This window comes from Pyrus communis, chromosome 11 (assembly GCF_041283825.1).
Source record: "Pyrus communis isolate YQ-2024b chromosome 11, ASM4128382v1, whole genome shotgun sequence".
Taxonomy (NCBI): Eukaryota; Viridiplantae; Streptophyta; class Magnoliopsida; order Rosales; family Rosaceae; genus Pyrus; species Pyrus communis.
The window spans coordinates 5497501-5518250 of NC_142575.1; the positions used below are offsets into that span (position 1 = coordinate 5497501).

A 20750-nucleotide genomic window follows, 5' to 3' on the forward strand; every position below is an offset into this window, starting at 1 on the left:
AAAGACAACACGGAATTTGAAGATCGAACCTGTTCATATAAATCTTCTGAATCGTAGTAGTGGATGAAGGTGATGAAAATACAGAGACTTGAGAGAAGTCAGCTGAAGGTGAAATAGTACGGAAAGATATCATTAGTGATTAGTTGCTTAATTAGGAAGACACCTACATCTGAGGCGAAATGAGATGTAACGTATAACAAAAATAATATCATCTCCCGAAGCAGTTATGGCAGAGACAGAGTAACAATTAAGTTTGCTTTAAAAAGATACATTTTGAGCATATTTTGACAAAGGTTTCTTTTTGAAGATTTGTTGGGGACGAAATTGGAGTTGATTTGATTGGTCAGAGTCTGATTCTATCTACCATCCGAATTTGACTTTAAATAGGAAACCTTTTATTTCTTAGTTTATTATTTTACTTATTCTAGATTTATTAGATAGCCTTGTTTAGGTGGGATAAGGAATAAAGCACTATAAATATAGTGTATTGTGTATTAGGGTTCTCGACGCATCAATTTTGAGAACTTGACTAGGCTTTGACGATTTGTTTTCTTGTTTCAAGGTATTTTCTATCCTTGTTTTTAATAATATTTTCTCGGATAAATTACAAAAAATTACCTCAATTATGAGTCGAACCACAATCTCATACCTCATGTTTTAAACATTGCAATGTCATACCTCAACTTATAAATTCATTGCAATGTCAAACCTCCGTTAATTTTTTTTGTCAATCTGATTGTTAAATGATGACGTGACAAAAACGAGACCCATCCTTTTGCCAACTTGAATAAAAAATTAATTAATTACAAATTATTAAATTTTTATTTGACAATTAAAATTAACTTTAAAAATAAAAAAAAAGGTCTCCTCCTTGTTCCCTGGAAATCGTCCCCGTTCCTCCTCCCCTCACTCCTTCCTCCGCTCCACTTCTTCCTCGTCCTCCTTAAACACAACTAATTTTCGTCCTCCTTCGGGAGCAACTGATACACCGCCGATCGCAAAACGCAGGTGGGTTTCGATGGCAAACCAAAACCAGACCCAAATCATCTTGCTCCAACAGTCTTCACATAAAACTAATTTGATTTCTTCATCATATGTTCACTAAGATTTCGCAAAACTGAGCATTATTGCCTTATCATTTTCCATCTCTTCAAATCCCATCACCGACTGGGGCTTTTGCCCCACCGCCATTTCTTCAATTTCTTGTTCTTCACCATTTTTCTAAGAAAAACCACCAAACAAAATTTGCAAAGGGAGATTTCCAGAAAGCCAAATCAAAGAACCCCACAAAAACAAAACCCAAAACGAAAAACACAAATACAAACCTAGAAAATTCAAGAAATTATAGAAATTAAATTTTAAAAATTAGAGAAATTAAAATTTCAAAAATTTCAAGAAGTGGCCATTCGAAATCCTCCATAATATTATTTGAAGATTGGAAGTTCATTACAATCCAATCTTTTTCTTTTTCTTTCTCCAATTTTTTTTCTTTTTCTTACCTTTTTTCCTGTCTTTTTCCCCTTTTCTGGGTTCATACTGTTAGATCTCACATTGCCCAGGAGAGTGGATCCTCTATGCCTTATATGTACATGCCCACCTCCATATAGCATGAGGCCTTTTGAGAGTTCACTGGCTTCAGATTCCCTAGGAACTCCGAAGTTAAGCGAGTTCGCGCGAGAGCAATCCCAGGATGGGTGACTCACTAGGAAGTTCTCGTGTGAGTTCCCAGAAACAAAACCATGAGGGCATGGTCGGGGCCCAAAGCGGACAATATCGTGCTACGGCAGAGTCGAGCCTAGGATGTGGTAGAGCCTGGGTCGGGATGTAACAATTTGGTATCAGAGCCAATCTTTGGTCGGAAGTGTGTCGACGAGGACGTCGGGCCCCTAAGGGGGGTGAATTGTTAGATCCCACATCGCCCAAGGAAGTGGATCTTCTATGCCCTATATGTACATGCCTACATCCATATAGCATGAGGCCTTTTGGGAGCTTACTGGCTTCGGATTCCGTAGGAACTCCGAAGTTAAGCGAGTTCGCGGGAGAGCAATCCCAGGATGGGTGACCCACTGGGAAGTTATCGTGTGAGTTCCCAGAAACAAAGCTGTGAAGGCGTGGTCGGGGCCAAAAACGGACAATATCGTGCTACGACAAAGTCGATCCAGGGATGTGGTGGAGCCCGGGTCGAGATGTAACACATACTAAGACCACCACTATTACAAATTCGCTTCCCTGATGCGTGTCAACCTCTACACCTTCTTATTTCAGTCTTCGTCTGTCCAGTTCTCCATCAACCTATCCGGTTCTCCATCAACCACCATTCGATTTTTCCCAACCATCATTCGAATCGATCCACTGCCGTTTCAAAGAAAATCAGATCAATTTTGACGTCAAAGAAGACATGTATGCACTCACCGATTTCGTAGCCAGATCATTTCGTTGCGACCTCCACAAGAACCATGGAGGGAGTCAAAACACCAGATCTTTCTCTTCAAACAAATTGAATATGTTGCGATCTAATATGACGAACTCGCTGTTGAATATTTCAAGAACATATTCATATATTTGTTGGCTGAAAAGTTGGGTATTTACCCAACCGTTGCTTCTATTCGAGTGAAGCATTTTAGCATATGACATACTATATCTTAACTATATGTTATATATGTATATATTGAGTATAATATATATATATATATATATATATATATATATATATATATATTGGTACTGCATTGTGCAATATGTGTGTGCGAAAATGATGGTACCAAAAGGTTGGATTTAATTCAACCTTGTATCTTTTGGTTGAACTACAACTTTTGGTTAAAAGACATGATGCTTACTCAAATTGTATGAGTAGAATTAAAAGATATAAATAATCAATATTTATTTTCTGAAATTCTAAATAGAAGACATGTCTTTTGGGTCAACACTATTAAGAAGGGTTGTGTATCTTCAACTAAAACGAAAGGGCTCGATGAACGGGTACTTTGATGTCTATAAATACATGTTGTGGCATAATGTTTCATACACAATTTCAGAAATTTGTTTCTACATTCCTTGCTCTCTTCTTTCTCCATCATATTCATACAATTTCTTTCTAGTTATTTCTTAGGAAATACAATTCGGTTTTGCTAATCAAATATTTCATACTTTGTTGTATCCTGGAAGTGACTTGCCAAGAACCCTTTAGCAAACTCATTCGAGTGGGGGCAAATAATACTTTAAGGAAACAATCCAAGTCGTACCTCAAAGTCATCATTCAGATTATTCTCTATATTTCTACATTTACACTAACACTCGTTGGTTCGAATCGGTGGACTTGAAGGTGGTGGATGGACGAGGAAGAAAGGGGACGAAGGAGGACAAGGAAGAAGGGAGACGAATGGGGGAGTGAAGGGGACGAAGGAGGAAGAAGGGGGACGGAGGAGGGAGTAGGTGGAGGAGACGATTTCTGGGGAAATGAAGAGAGTTGTTTTTTTTTGGAAAAAAAAAGTAAGCTTAATTGTTAAATAAGAATTAGTAATTTATTATTAATTAATTAATATTTTATTCAAGGTGGCAAATGAGTGGGCCCCACTCTTGCTACATCATCATTTAACAGCCAAATTGAAAGAAAATTTAACGGAGGTCTGACATTGCAACGAATTCATAAGTTGAGGTATGACATTACAATGTTTAAAATATAAGGTATAATATTGTGGTTTCTTAGTTATGAATATGCGTAACTAACTTTCTTTTGTTAGGGTGAGGCCACCAGCCTTATTTAGTTTCTTTTCAATTCACTTATTATATTATGCATGTATGTTTTGAATAGTTAATCACTGTGTTTAAACTATCTTTGTGTCTTGATGCTTGATCACCGTTAGAATATTTAGAAAAGTAATTTGATACAATTTTCGTCAGAAGGTTCCTGAACTTGACTATGGCTTCTTGGGTTAATAATTGTAAGTTCACTTAAGACGAACACCACATCTAAAGGATTACATGATTTTTCAAAGGATTTTCATAAAGCTTAATGAGTCTTTCATGCTCACATTTGATCCGGACATCCGGATAGATTCCAAGTTTGATATACATTCTAGATTGTAGGTTCAAGTAAAGCATACTTTAGGAAAACCTAATCATTAATATATGCATGGGTAATTTATAAGTAACTGGAAGAACAATGTAAGATTGTAGGTGACAGCGAAACCCAAGTGCATTTTAAATTGATTTTCCAAACCATTTTCTTTTAGTTTATTTTACTTTTGTCGATTTCTTTAAAATTGTTTTTAATTAGTTTTTTTTATTATTTCAAGTCACAACTTCAATATCTTTGTTTCAATAATAAATTAAGAATTAGTTTTAAATATAATTTGTTTTTAATAATTCCTGGAGCATTTATAGTACAATTACATTGTACTTTTACAAGTAATTTTAGATGTTTTTATCCACACTTTGTGTATGTACCAAAAATCCTATCAACCATAACACTGTGACCGCTACGTGGTGTTTTCATTCCATTCCACCAACGTTACAACATGTGTTTTATTTAGTAAACGATTTTCAAATATAAAATTATTGTCCACTCATGTTGTAATAAAATGAAACTAGTACATTCGGACTTGCCCACACACGTAAACACCAATCCCAAGTTTGCATAATCAGGAAAACATTACAGTCCTTTTTGAAACAACAACACAAAAAATAAAAAAAAATAAAAAATAAAAAATAATAATAATATCATTACATCCTGTACCTCTTCATCTTATATAACCAAGCTTTGTTTATGCTTGACATGGCTGGCTAATGAAGGCATTAGTTAGGGCAGAGTCACTAGCAAAAGAAGCCACCAGGAGATTCAAAGCCTGCAAACAAATAAGGAATATTTCAGGAGTCATCAGCAACTATTTAATTAGCTTTCAAAATTCATTAAAACCAAGTCTTTGCCTAATGCCCTCAAGTGGTTAAAAGATCCTGCAAGTTAATACTAAGGATTCTATTCGTATAGGCAATCGAAAATTATAAACGAGCACTCACCTCCTTCTTGCCCATAAGAACAACTCTATTTTCAGTGTCAGTGAAAGGTACATTCAGTTTGTCAAGAACAGACAGCTCAAAGATTGTAGAGATCGGTCTTATGACCAGATTGTCAGCTATTGTGAAAGATGCCGGTCCTTTTAAAAATCCTCTAGCACTGGAGTTGTTATCTGTGGGTTCGATTTTACATGACTCCAATGGCGTATTAGAAGGGATAAGGGAACTATCGGCAGTTAGCTTGCCGTCGAGATAATAATATGAGGCTTCCTCAATTCCTAAAAGACTCTTGTAGCAAAAACCAGGTACAAGCGTCGGATTGAGTAGCATTTCCTTGTGATGATTTGACTTCAAGTATTGTTCATCGAGATCTTGGACGCTCCGGTACAACTGATCAATGCATCCCTTCAGAGACCCATCCTGTATCTGCTTTGCTACAAACCCAAGTGGCAGAGTTAGGAAACTGAAAAGTAAATTAACAAAATCCTCCCCGGCTTCTGCATAGCAAACAATGTTCTTGGATTTGCTAATTATCAGCTTAATAGAAATGGTTTCTTCCATCAGCACTGTGTCTCCTACTATTTGAGGACCAGTGTGTATGGCTTGATAATTATTTTCATTGCTCCGTTCGGCCACGTTTATGCTTCAGTAGAGTTTCGGTCAATGGTGTCTTTGATACTAAGGAGCTTATAAGCAAATTCATAACCTGGGAAAGAAATCACATCAGAAATCACCACTGCAATTTTAACGAAAAGTTAATTAAGGCATGCATAAATCAACAATTGAGTACCTTATCAACTCCAATATTCAAATTCAACTCCTCGGTAGTATTCCTATTGGTGACTCCAAGATTGGTAAATAAAGAATCGATTGATTTGCTAGAAGGGGAGATCAGTTGTAAATCATCGGTAATCAGAAGCCTGGCTGACTCTGTTGCAAATGCGCTTGCAACATCCACAGAAAATGTAATCTCACGATCCATGGAATGTTGGCACCATGGATTAGAGATACCTCGGTAATAACTGAAGAACCTTCTTGTGGCATCGATCATACAAAGAGTATAAGGGCATACAAAGTACCGTGTTGGCTTGGCTTTGTGATCAATTTGCAATACAAGGTTCTTGCAATGAGGTTCAGCCGCGTTGTGGGGAAGCAACAACATTTCTCTACATGCATCTGAACGCAACTTACTTGCGTCAATTTCCTTCACACTTGAATACAAATTGTTCATGCATCCTATCTCCACTGGTGCTGAATGCTCACGACCAAGCTTGAGTATTGTTCCTAAGGGGATTGTCAAGAAACTTACAAGAACATCAACAAAAGCACTCTCGGACTCTATGAAGATAACTTTGTTGCGCCCCTTATCCACCAATGCCTTCAAGTTTATCGTATTCCCCATAGTCGGACTAGCTATGAATTGTTAAAAGGATGCCTGTTTTTACCCTTCTATGCAGAATTTCAGTAAGTAAAGTGGCACACTATTTCCTGCCGAACATGAAAGGAGCAAGTGAGAAATCAAAATTTGCAGTATTAAGTTTCATAAGTAGGCAGATGTTACGCGGATAACAAACATGATTCATATCTGAAAACCCGAATGCAGCATTTAATAGTGAAAATATTCTCCACCTCCTACAACTGATGAGTGATCAGATGGAATGTATAACAAAAATAATACGATCTCTAGAAGCAGTTATGGCAGAGACACTATAACAATGAACAATTCAATTCCAGGTCAGTATTAACATAATACATATCAAGCAGATTGAACCAGTCCAGACAGATCAACATTGCAAGTACAATCAAAATTTAAAAACATTTAATTCAAACATTAAACCTTTTTGCGTAAAACTGCGAAGCTGAAGTAATGGGTGAAGGTAGTGAGAAGACAGAGACTTATAAAGCAGGCTCAGCTTAAAGTAATACACAAGTGTAAGACGGTTGAAAGGGGGTGCATATGTTATGGCCCAGCATTTTAGCTTTTGCTTTGGAAAAACTAATGAGGTGTTAATCGCATCTCTAAATAAGATATCGAAGACAAAAACTTGTACGGAAGTTTTATGGTGACAAAGAAAGTTGAGGTTCCACCATAAAACTAATTGGGAATATGAAGGGTAGCCCAACTTACGTATAAGCTCATGCAAGGTCCCTACTCCAATTAATATGAGATTCATTTTCAACAAAAACAGAAGCATCACCATCATGCATTAGATAACCAAGCTTTAGCTTTTGAAAGGAGTTAGGGTCACTTGAGTGGGGGTGCATATAAAGGGCCACCATTTTTAGCATTATGACTTAGCTAGGAAGAAATTTACGGTTTCATCACCTGCAGATTCATTACTTAGCTACGAAGAACTTTGCGGTTTCATCACCTGCAGATTCATTACTTAGCTTGGAAGAACTTTATGGTTTCATCGTACCTGGAAGTTCGAAGCTCTGAAATTAAGTATAGCAGTATGACTTTTAACTCCAGCTAATCAGGTGTTAACAGAATCTCCGAAGGAGAAATCAAGGGCAATACTGAGTTTGCTCAAACTAGTTCAATTTGGTTAAATTGGGTAGAGAGGTTGATGCATTCGATAGCTAACTATGACTACAACCGATAAGGTCTACTGAATTGCCAAAAATACGAATAAAGAAGAAAAAGAAGAAACCTGCATTAATTAGATACAGAAAGTTAATGACGAACAAATGATCATTAAATCTTTAGAATACAAAGAAAGTTCAACCGCTTCTAAAAAATTAGAAATTAAACCCATGAGTAATATCCCTAATTAAGCTACTAGCTAGTAATAGTATACTAGCAGCCAAGCATTCATATCCCTAGCACTGACATAAGAAAATATTTCTTCATCCTCATTCATCATGTTCATGACGCCAAGCACTAGAGGATCGATAAATATTGACTTTTTTATTTATTTATAATTTCTTATATCCAAAATGGTTCTTGAAATTGGAAAAACTCCTCCCTTTGGTTTGTAAGATTTAAAATCTATGGAAGTGGTTCGTGAGATTGTCCACCGTAAATAATTTTAGTCATTCTATACAAAATCTCCATTAAATATTTGACAAAAATACCCTCAATTTAATAGAGATTTTCACAGAAGTACCAAAATGATTGACGATGAACAATCTCAGCAACCACTTCTATCGATTTTAAATCTCAGGGACCAAAGTGAGAAGTTACAACAATCCTAGAGATCATTTTGGCTAAAAAGCCAAAAATATATGTTGGTATTAGTATTATTTTTTATTCATTTACAAACACATGAAAATCATTTTTGTGCCTTTTGATTTATTAGAGTATCTTCAAAAGAGATGTTAAAATGTCTAAATAAACACTAATAGTTGAAAAAGGAAGCAACAATATTTTCCAACTGAAAAGCCAAATCTAATGTGATATGACATGGATTGCGAGCCTTCACCCTTGCTATCAAAATTGAAAGCATCTTAAAATTTTTTAATTGGTTATTAAATGCCTTCTATTAATTTTATTATTCTTTTTTATTTTTTTAACAAACAATATTATTAAATGCCTTTTATTAATTTTATTATTCTTTTTTGAAGCTATTGTCATGTTTTTTAACTACATATGAAGGTAATTCTTCGACACAAATTCAAACACATAGTTTAACGTTAATTCTCATACCAATCATATAAAACATTCTGCCAGAAACATGAGGTGACAGAAGAAATACGAGTGGTACCCCGTGTGGTATTATATAAGTGGTGGAAATTTTATTTTTAATGTTATTAATTTTTTAACACAAGAATCTCATCACTTATATAAAGATACGTGGTATACCATCTTGTGTTCTGGGCACATTGAAAAATCTCTCGAGGTGGCAAATAGTCTATAAAGAGTCTCACTTTAAAAGAATTTCCTTAACATTTCTCCATGCATTATCTGAGTCACCTTGGAAGACGAAAGAAAACCAAATAAATGCATCAATCTTTGATGTAAATGCATGATGCAGTACAATGCTGATTAAATGCAACACTATTAACTCAACCATTTTACATAAGCATCAAATGCTTCGAAATTTTAATTCGCTTGGCATCAAATAAGTGAGGCTAAGTGAGTACTCCATTAACCACGAGTTGGTGGCACAGTGGTAAATGGCGAATTACGAGACTTTCATAAACTAAAAACTGGAGGTCTTGGGTTCGAAACCCGTTGTTGGTGTGGAAGCTAGACTTGTGGCCAGGGGGAAGCTAAAACTAGATGTCTCGGATTCGAAGCCCACTACTGGTGTGGAAGCCAGACTTGTGGCCAGGGGAGGCTGAAATGCCTCTGTGACTTGTGACCATGGGAGGCTGAAATGCCTCTGTGAGTCTTCCTGGCCCCCGGAAGGAGTAGATAACCGTGGCTTGTCACCAGTTGTCCTCTTTTAAAAAAAAAAGAAGAAAAAAAAAAGAAAAAATGTGAGTACTCCATCAGACCTGCTTGACCATTCACCTCAATATGTTTTGAGATGGCTTGCCACCAATTATCACCTTTTTAAAATAAAAAATAAAAAAAATAATAAGTACTCCATCAGACCTGTAAAACCCCACCCTTGATTTTTTTAGAAATTATTTTGAGTCTTAATGTGTGTGCCCGTGGGGGCCCAAGTCTTTTTCTCTCTACTTCACTCAACTCTCACTCTCTTCCCCGAAACCCTCTCACTCTCGGACCTCTCTCCCTCAGCTTTTACCCTCGTTCTCTCATCTCTCCTGAACAACACACATACGCACACAGGCCACCAACCCTCTATGTGTGCTCATTCACCCCTCAGAGAGCCTCTCCCATACCTCTCGTTCCTTCTCTCCTTTTGCAAGTAAAAGACCGAGACCACCCATTGATTTCTCTAGTGAGTTCCACCCCCTCTGACATGGGTAAGTTGTTAACCTCTCAAATCTTCGTAAATGGTGTTTAGAAGTTAGTTTAGGTATCGTTTGGTATGCAGACGGAACAGGACGGGACGGGACAGGACGGAACGGAACGGAGCAGAAGCAAAGATGCCCTCGGATAGAAACAAGGAGGAAGAAGAAGGAGACGGAGAGGTTATAATTTTGTGTTCCAAGGATGTGGAACGAGTCGTTCCAGGGGGTAAGGTGGAACGAAAATTCACCAAAAACTTGTCCCGTGGAACAGCTCGTTCCACCCGTTTTAGGCGCACCAAACGTGGGACAGAACGCCTTGTCCCACTCTGTTCCGTCCCGTCCCATGTACCAACCTTAGGTAGTCATTGAAGTGGTTTGGCATGTTAAACGCAGAAAATGAACTCGGACCATTTACCCAATTTTCAGCGAGGAAACCGTGACTTTCTCGGCCACCTCCAGCCCTTTCACAGCAAATTGAAGGTATCAATCTCTTCCTCTCTTCCTACTCTTCGTTTTGGTAGGTGAATCGTGCTCTAGATGTTGTTTTGTCGTTGACCAGAGCTGGGAAGGCTCTGGCCTTCTTCCTTGGCAAGAACAGGCCTTCAAGCCCAAACCTAAGGAGATAGGCATTTCGGGCTTTGCCAATTTGGGCCTTAGCTTGCTAAACCCCCGAGCCCAACCCGTTTATTAATTAGTTTTATTTTGTTTTGATTATTTTCTAACCCCAACCCAGTGAAACCCTTTTAAACCCCTAAGATCCAAGGCCTTCGAGCCATATGGAATTCGAGCCTTTGCCCGTGGAACTTAAGCCCAGCTTGTCGAAGCCTAAACCCAAAACCCTATTAGATCTTGGATCCAGGCCCTTGGGCCATGGATCCGGTCCACTAACTCTAGGCCCAACCCAAGGCCAACCTGATTGACCCGACCTGGTCAACGGTCAGCATTGACTTTGACTTTGACCGGTCAACATTGACTTTTTGGGCTTCATCCGAAACCCTTCCTAGGCTAATTTTGACGTCCTAAATCCGTTTCTCATGTCTATTTTCCCAAATTTAGTTGTTATATTAGAGTTTTATTAATTGTACCCTTTATGCCCTTAGGTGCAATTACTAGCAGCGTTTCCGTTATTCCTATTTTGTACGGCTCATCTACGATGGAGTATTTATGAGTGGACCCCTTCTAAAATGCATGTTTTAGTAGTAGAAATGCATACATGAAAAACATGATTTAATGATCACGTTTTAGATAATGTTTTATGAGTAAATTGGATTTACCTTATATGATTATCATGTTTACTTGGAATATTTTGGAATACCATATTTTCTATCAAACCCATGTTCTTGTAGGATATCTGATGGATGACGATATACTATTTAGAACATGTTTTCACACACTTCTTTATAGTATAGATGATTGATGATTTTATACTATGAAGATGATTTTAAGATATATGTATCTATGTTTGGAAGGATTATATTCAATGTATTTGTGCGTATCTAGTGGTCACTATTGTGTCTGGGGTGAGGATCTGGTGCTAGCATGTGGGTCGGGAGAAATAATCTTGGCTTCGGGTTGAGGAACATGAAGTTGGCAAGGGGCCTGGAGAAATAATCTCTGGCTTTGGGTCGAGAGACATGGTGCTGGCAATGGGCCGGGATATATTATTATTTGATACCACTATTTAGCACACTATACACGAGATATGCTTTATGAAATGTTTTATGGCATGCTAGGGTTTTCGGAAAACCTACCACTTATTATGCTATTAGTTTTTATAAAGCTTTGGGGGTTAGTATTTGATAATTGTTTTATTATTATTATTATTATTATTATTATTATTATTATTATTATTATATATATCAACTTGGTCCACTCATGTTTGTTTTGAGCCCCCTCAGGATTTAGATTCAAGGCATATAATCCCGGCATCAAGGCATTTCCGCAAGCGGCATCTTTGAGTCCTCTCAATGTAGGACCCACTCCTTGTCCATTCAATTTTATATTATTCATTTTTAGTGTCTAGAATTAGTTGTGTTTGTACCATGCTTGAACAATCCCGAAACTACTAAGCACCGGTCAACATCATACCGTCAAGGACCCACAAGACTTTTCCTCCAACTAGGAGGCCAATCACAACACGACATGTCGGTATCAGAGGCCAATCATAGCGCAACACGTGTCGATATCAGAGGCCAATCACAACACGACACGTGTCAATGTTAGAATAAAGCTAGAAACTCTCTTCTATAAAAGGGGATCATTCTCCCATAATAATCCCTAATGTCATTTGTACTAAACTATTCACTAGAACTCACTAAAAGAGAGCTTGAACCTATGTATTTGTGTAAACCCTTCACAACTAATGAGAACTCTTCTACTCCGTAGACGTAGCCAATCTGGGTGAACCACGTACATCTTGTGTTATTTGCTTCCCTGTCTCTATTCATTTACATACTTATCCACATTAATGACCAGAGCAACCTAGCGAAGGTCACAAACTTGACACTTTCTGTTGTACCAAAGTCTTCGCCGATTTTGTGCATCAACATTTGGCGCCGTCTGTGGGAATCACACTTATTCCTACTCTCTCCAGCTTTGTCAAGCTGATTTCCACCATTTGCACACTTTCTTTCGACCATGCACCCCTCTTCAACATGGGGAGTGAAGGGAGCCACAGCACGCAGAACAACACCCTCCTCGCACTTAGTGCAAAGCAATGAAAGAAGGAACGAAAGAGGTTTGCTCTTCAGGCTAAAGTCGATGAGCTAGAGGCTCAGAACAACAAGATAGCGATAAAGAATGAGATCATCCAGGAGCAGTATGAGAAGCTCTTCGAAATGCTCCATGAAGCTAGGCATACTCAAACACACGAACTCATCGCCTCCGGGGAAGTCAATCACCACCTCGGCGCCCCCCAACACGGGGGATCACCTGCCTTCAACATAGATATCCCTAATGGGGAACGAGTTACTCATCAAGGTGTTGATCAACATGAGACCTCTCTCGACCCAGCTATTTCGACCCGAAGCAGGAGAAGTGAAGGAAGGCATCTTCTTGCAGAAGGAGTAGAATGATCAAAAGCCATTTATCGCGACTGTCAGGACTTCCTGAGGCAATGTCGAAAGAACCCCATCCACATAAGCTCGAAGGTCAATGATCCAAGGGTTTCTAAAAGGTTCGGTCCTCTCCCATGCCCCAAGCTAATTGCCAATTTAGGGAATGAGCGACATGTCCTAGAGGAATATGAAGGTACGGGGGACTCGGGGGCGTTTCGACAGGCTCGCCCTGGAAGTCAGTACAGTGAGTCCAAAGAAAAATCCCATGCCCTTGACCAAGTTTTCCTACTTCCAAGAAGAGATGGAGACTTACAGAAGAAGAATCCAGCAGTACTTGACTCCACTCAGGACCCCTTTGTCCTACAACTCCTTGAGGAAGTAAACAAGTTGAAGGCCGAACGTCAGGTTGAAATACCTGACTCGAACCAACCTAGGCCTGGCCCTCTTACAAGGAGGATCCTCGACACCCCCTCCAAGCAAAGACAAAACAGAAGCTTGGCTTACAACTCTACACTGGAAGGGAGGACCCGATTAAACACCTTAACCTCTTTGAGTCCACCATGGCATACCAGATGCACACTAACAAAGAACGATGTCTTCTCTTCCCCCCTACCCTCTCTGGCGGAGCTCTGAATTGGTATTGCCGTTTTCCACCTGAGACAGTAGACTCATTTGAGGAACTGAGGAAACTATTTGTCTCTCAACACATCTTCCAGACAGATCACTTGCATTCCGCAGATGACCTGTACACTATTCGCCAGAAGCCGGATGAGTCACTACGAAAGTATGCCGGTCGCTTCAGCCATGAGTATTCTCGCTGTGCTGAGGCAGATGACAAGACCGCCCTTAAAGCCTTCACAGCAGGCCTATGCGACTGTTTCTTCAAGTACATGATCAATGCTAACACTTGGAAGACTTACTCTGAGGTAATGGCACAGGCTTATAACCATGCCTCCGCCGAGGCAAGGACATATCAAGGGAAACTCTCTACAGCCATCCCTTATCAGCAAATGGGGAGTGGAAGCCTAATCCAACCAAATGAAAAGACCTCAACCTTCTAAACAGCAGCGACGCTTCCCTCTGCCCTACCTAATACCGCGCCAAGTCAACAGGCGTATCATTCTTAGGGCAAGAGGAAAGACTTCCATCCTCACCAGTCTCAATTTAATAAAAAGAGTAAGGGGCATTATCGCGATAACCAAAGGTATCACCACGATAATACCCGCCCCCAGACAGTCAATGCAGTGGGCCAAACACATGTCAAGAATGGTCCTACCCCGAGGTCTGAGACATACACACCTTTGAACGCTACATGTACGGCCATTTACCCCAGTATAGCTCACTTGATACAAAAGCCAAGGCCGAGGGAGCCAGATTTCAAGTCCACGAAAAACACAGGCATGTTTTGTGGTTACCACGAGTATAATGACTATGACGGCGAGAAATGTATCACCCTCCGTGATCATATTGAAGCTTTGGCACGTGAAGGAAAAATTGACCAGTTCCTTCTTCACCCTCTAAGGGATAACTGCAACCAACGCCAAGTGAATGTGATATATTCCATAAGCGGTGGCACGCCCATATCTGAATCTTCCAACAGGGCCATGAAAAACAATGAACAAGCCACCAAGTGTTTCACGTGGAAGACATCAGGGGAGGCAAGTATCAAAAGCCTAACTGGGATCCAATATGTTTCTACCCTGAGGAAGAAAGAGGTATCATCTATCCTCACAACGACCCATTGATTATGAAGGCTCACATAGCCAACTTTGATGTACAACGAATCCTGGTAGACACCGGGGCGTCGGTCAATATCATGTTTGCTGAAGCTTTCAAAACACTTAATGTAGCTGAACATTTGTTCGATCACTCGGTTTCTCCTCTGATAAGCTTCTCTGGTGATGTCGTGCAACCTTTAGGGAATGTATATTTACCTTTCACCATCAGTATAGGACCGTACACAGCCACCATCACCACTAACTTCTTGGTGGTTGACTGCCCAACGACATACAATGTCATCTTTGGGTGCACAGACATTAATGATCTCAAGGCCATGGTATCCACACATATGTTGATGAAATTTCCAACCCTCTATGGCAATGGTTACATCAGAGAATATCAACTTAGTGCACGGTCATGTTACAACATTTCAGTCAAGCAACAACATTTGCATGTACCCAAAGAAACACTTTCTATACATGACCAAGTTATCAAGACTAGCTCGGACAAAGCTAACTTGAATATTCACGGTGGTAACAATCAACCCGACGATCCTCGAGATAACTCTTTCACCCAGCAAGCACAACCTGCTGAAGAGTTGGAGAAGGTCTCTATCTCAAAAGATTATCCAGATCGCATAGTGAAGATTGCCACCACTTTGTCACCACCCATTCGGTTGGCATTGATCTCTTTTTTGCAAGAGAACACTGAAGTCTTCGCTTGGTCATACGAGGACATGCCATACATCTCTTCCGATATAATCTGTCATCGCTTGAGTATTGATCCCAAGACCAAGCCGGTGAGACGGAAGTGAAGATCTTATGATGCTGAACGATATGAAGCAATGAAGGCAGAAGTTGAAAAACTCAAAAGCATAGGCTTCATCCGTAAAGTCAATTATCCAACGTAGGTAGCAAATGTGGTCCTTGTTAAGAAAAATCCGACCAAGGAAAGTCTCTTGCTTCAAAAGATCTTGTGGAGAATATGTGTCGACTACACCGACTCAAATAAAGGATGCCCGAAGGATAGCTTTCCCCTTCCTCTTATTGATAGACTTGTAGACTCTACAGCAGGGTGTGAACTTTTAAGCTTCATGGATGCTTACTCAGGGCACAATCAAATCCTCATGAACCCTTCGGACCAAGAACACACGGCCTTCACCACTGATAGAGGACTATATTGCTATAGAGTCATGCCATTCGACCTAAAGAATGTAGGGGCAACTTATCAAAGATTAGTCAATTCAATGTTCGCTGAACAGATTGGGAAAAACATGGAAGTTTATGTTGATGATATGTTAGTCAAAAGCAAACATGCTGACCAACACATTGCCAACTTGTCTGAAACCTTCTCCATCCTGAAGAAGTATTGAATGAGGTTGAACCCCAACAAATGCGCTTTTGGTGTGAGCTCTGGAAAATTCTTGGGCTTCATGATGATTAGCCAACGAGGCATTGAAGCTAACCCCGAGAAGATCAAAGCAATCATGGACATGAAAGAACCAGTAACCTCAAAAGACATCCAAAACCTTACTGGCAAGATGGCAGCCTTGACCAGGTTCATCTCTAAGGCCACAGACAAATGTGCTCCTATTTTCAAAGCACTTAAGGGAAGTAATAAGTACATTACGTGGACCGATGAATGTGCCGAAGCATTTAAGAACCTCAAGGAGTACATGAGTAAAGCCCTTCTGCTTTCCAAACCTAAAGTTGGAGACACCCTAATTGTCTATCTATCTGTCTCAGCTTCAGCAGTTAGTTCCGTCATCATTCGTAGGATGGTAGTATCGAACGACTTGTCTACTACACTAGCAAGACTCTACAAGATGCGGAGACACGATACTCCAACATTGAGAAATTAGCTCTAGCATTAGTCATGTCTGCTCGGAAACTTCGCCCATACTTCCAAGCACACTCCATCATCGTGCTTACCAATCACCCCCTTCGACAAATACTTCAGAGTCCTGACACTTCGGGGAAAATGATAAAATAGGCCATAGCACTGGGAGAGTTTGACATCTCCTACCACCCAAAGCTAGCTGAAAAGGGCCAAGCAGTTGCAGATTTCATTGCCGAATTCACTTATCTCGTTGACATTTCTCTTACACCTGAGGCAGCGGCTTCATCACACCTGGAAACCCGGAAGGTAGAACCAACACTCCCAGTATGGACTCTATATGTTGATGGCTCATCCAACCAACATGGTTGTAGAGCAGGACTAATCATGACTACCCCCGACAAAGTGGCAATGGAGTATGCTCTTCGCTTCAAATTCAAGGCGTCAAACAATAAAGCCGAGTATGAGGCCCTTTTAGCAGGCTTACGTTTGGCCAAACACCTTGGAGTTAAACAAATTAATATCTTCAGTGACTCCCAATTGGTGGTTAACCAGGTCAGGAACAACTTTGACGTTAAGAAACTCCATGGCAGTGTATCTTGCGCAAACGCAGCTTTTGCTCAAGCACTTCCACTACCAGATCACCCAAGTCCCTCGAGTGGTAAACAGTCATGCAGATGCTTTGGCTTGCCTTACCTCATTAGTGAAAGACAAGATTGGGAGAAAAATTCAGGTCGAATTGTTGGTAACACCAAGCACCATGGTCACAGAAGTGTGTAACTTGCAACAGGGGGATAGCTGGATCATCCCAATATATAAATTCCTTGTTCATGGCACTCTCCCAAATGATAAAGTCCAAGCTAAACAGATTTGATACAAGTCTACCCGCTACCTGATCATTAATGACCAACTCTACAAGCGAGGTTTTAACCTACCATACTTACGGTGCCTCACACCTGCGGAAGCAAAAATTGTCCTTTGAGAAATACATGAAGGAGTCTGTGGAGATCATGCTGGATCTCGATCCCTAGCACACAAGGCTTTTCACCAAGGATATTACTGGCCAACACTCCACCAAGATGCCATCAGAATATCCCGCTCATGTGATAAGTGTCAACGTTACGCAACTATTCATCACTCCCCTCCTCAGCCTCTTACTTCTATGATCAGCCCTTGGCCCTTCGCCCAATGAGGACTTGATTTGATCGGCCCAATGCCTGCGGGAAAGGGCAAGGTCCACTATGCAATCGTTGCAGTTGACTACTTCATAAAGTGGGCCGAAGTAGAACCCTTGGTAACCATTACTAAGGCAAAAATAGAAGACTTCGTATGGAAGAACATCCTTTGCAGATTTGGCATTCTTAATGCGATAATCACGGACAATGGACGACAGTTCGACAATAAGAAGTTCAAGATGTTCTGTTCTAAGTTCAACATCAACTTATGTTTTGCCTCCCCAGCTCATCCCCAGTGTAACGGACAAGTTGAGGCCATCAACAAAATAATCAAGCGCACTTTGAAAACTAGCTTGGACAAGGCTAAAGGTTGTTGGCCAAAATTTGTACCCCAAGTTCTTTGGTCATACCGCACTTCATATCAGACTTCAACAGGAGAAACTCCATTCTCACTTGCCTTTGATACAGAGGCTGTTGTCCCAGTTGAGCTTAAGCAAGCAACGTTCCGAGTCCAGAACTACATGCAAAGTGAAAATGACAAACAACTCACCCTCAACTTGGATTTAGTCGAGGAACACAGAAACCAAGCTCACTTGAGGAATGTCCCTTACAAGCAGCGCATCTCCAACTATTATGACTCAAGAGTCAAACCTCACTCTTTCAAAGTGGGGGACTGGGTATTGAAAAAAAGATTACTCTGCGACAGAATCCCGAGGGAAGGCACGCTTAGCCCAAATTGGGATGGATCATTTGAAGTTATTGGCATCAGTCGCCCTGGTTCTTACAAGCTAAGGAGCTCAGATGGCAAGACCATTGGCCATCCATGGAATGCTGATCACTTGAAGTACTATTACAAGTAGACTCAAACTGTACAAGTGTTGAGCTACGGCCATTCGGCATCCTATGTAATGAAGGCCATTTGGCATCAATCCAATAAAGAGGTGATTTAGACAACTTGGTCCTAACTCCCTTACATCCTTATCACTGAAACGCTCAGGTTTGAAGCTTCAACACGAATGCTTAAAACATGAAATAAAGTATAAGTATACGTCAACATGACTTATATCCAAACAAGGGATCCCTTCATGCATAACAAAACATTCATAAGCATCACTCATGTCAATCAACATAAACATCATACATTCCAACACATCCATAAATAAGCCAACTGTGCTTCGAAAGGGTTCAACACACTTTGTGTCATTCGACACTTGCTACAATGTGCCTCGACACCTTACCCTTATTCTCACCAACCAAGTGATGAAATGTGAAGAAATAACTCATCTTCATGCCACCAACGAGGTGATGAAATGTACAACCTTTACTCTCCTTCATGCCACCAACCAGGTGATAAAATGTACAACCTATACTCTAATATCATTTCGCAACTTGCCACTCATGCCACCAACCAAGTGAAGAAGGAACTCATTTTTGTGCCACCAACCAGGTGATGAAATGTGATGAAAGGTGATAAAGGAACTCACATTCGTACCACTAACCAAGTGATGAAAGCAACTCACCATTCATTCCACCAACCAAAAGACGAGTGGTACAACTTGTACATGTGAACTCCTAGCATTCACAAATAATCAAAAACCCTCAAGCTTTACAACTCAACTAGGGTAGCACTTATGCCTAACAAGAGTTATAGTCACCAACAAAGTCTTATTGCAAGCTAACAACGGCTTCAGTGCATGGTATACGAAGATCAAGCTCTTCAGCCCTCTTACATCTGCTTCAGACATTTCTCCTTTGTAACAATGCAAACACTACAACTTGTTGTTTCACACATTCTTAATCAAGACTGTTCGAAGCAAATTTAATTTATATGGTTCATCCAAACCTTCGACTACTACAAGGTGTGACTTGCATCACAATCTCTTGCTCAATAGTGTGGAAGCAAAATTTGTATATGTTGTCTCTCCCACATTTTCAAATTTCTAATTTTCCCAAAAAAAAAAAAAAAAAAACAAAAGAAATTTTTGAAATTCAACAACTTCAACAAATGGAGGGTAACAACAATTCTCAAAAGCCTCACACACTCTTTATCAAGATTGTGTGAAGCAAAACCAATTTATGGTGCCAACAAAAGCTTCAACAAGTGAAGGGCAACAACAAATGTCAAAAGCCTCACACACTCTTGATCAAGATAGTGTGGAGCAAAATCAATTTATGGTGCTGACAAAAGCTTCAACAAGTGAAGGGCAACAACAATTCTCAAAAGCTTCACACATTCTTGATCAAGATAGTGTGAATCAAAATCAATTTATGGTGCCCAACAAAGCTTCAACACAAAAGCTTCACCTACAAAGTTTCAACACAAGAGCTTCATCTACAAAACTTCAATACAAAAGCACAAAGCTTCAACACAAAAGCTTCACCTACAAAGCTTCAACACAAAAGCTTCACCTACAAAGCCTCAACACAAAAGCTTCACCTACAAAGCTTCATTAATGAAGAGCAACTACAATTCTCAAAAGCTTCACACACTCTTGATCAAGATAGTGTGAAGCAAAATCAATTTATGGTGCCCAACAAAGCTTCAACACAAAAGCTTCACCCACAAAGTTTCAACATCAAATAAAGCTTCATCAATGGAGAGCAACTACAATTCTCAAAAGCTTCACACACTCTTGATCAAGATAGTGTGAAACAAAATCAATTTATGGTGCCCAACAAAGCTTCAACACAAAAGCTTCACCTACAAAGCTTCAACACAAAAGCTTCACTTACAAAGTTTCAACACAAGAGCTTCACCTACAAAGCTTCAACACAAAAGCTTCACCTACAAAGTTTCAACATCAAACAAAGCTTCAACAACAAAACTTCAACATCAAAGCTTCACCCAAAAAAAAAAAAAAAAAAAAAACATTTTCGAAAATTCTAAAAAATATATATATAAAAAATAAAAAAATAAAAAATAAAAAAATAAAAGAAAAGAAAGAAAGAAAGATGAGCCTAGGCCTTCCTTTCTTTGGGCTTAAACAACTTTCATACCAAATATATATGAAGAAGGAGTTTTGGGCAACCACTTAGAAAGGAAAATGATGAAGTTTTGTTTGGAAAATTGCCTACTAGCAAGACA

General features: G+C 39.7%; 1 non-coding gene and 1 pseudogene across 1 annotated transcript; one reads left to right on the forward strand and one right to left on the reverse strand.

Annotated features, from left to right (window-relative positions):
* Positions 1-4547: 4547 nt before the first annotated feature.
* Positions 4548-6975, reverse strand: LOC137743774 (uncharacterized). The gene is made up of 4 exons (XR_015953013.1): positions 6851-6975; positions 5804-6501; positions 5017-5719; positions 4548-4844 (listed from the first exon to the last, which is right to left on the reverse strand). It is a non-coding gene; the product is annotated as an uncharacterized LOC137743774 (transcript).
* Positions 6976-12533: 5558 nt separating this feature from the next.
* On the forward strand, positions 12534-16026 carry LOC148692745 (uncharacterized; annotated as a pseudogene).
* Positions 16027-20750: the final 4724 nt, after the last annotated feature.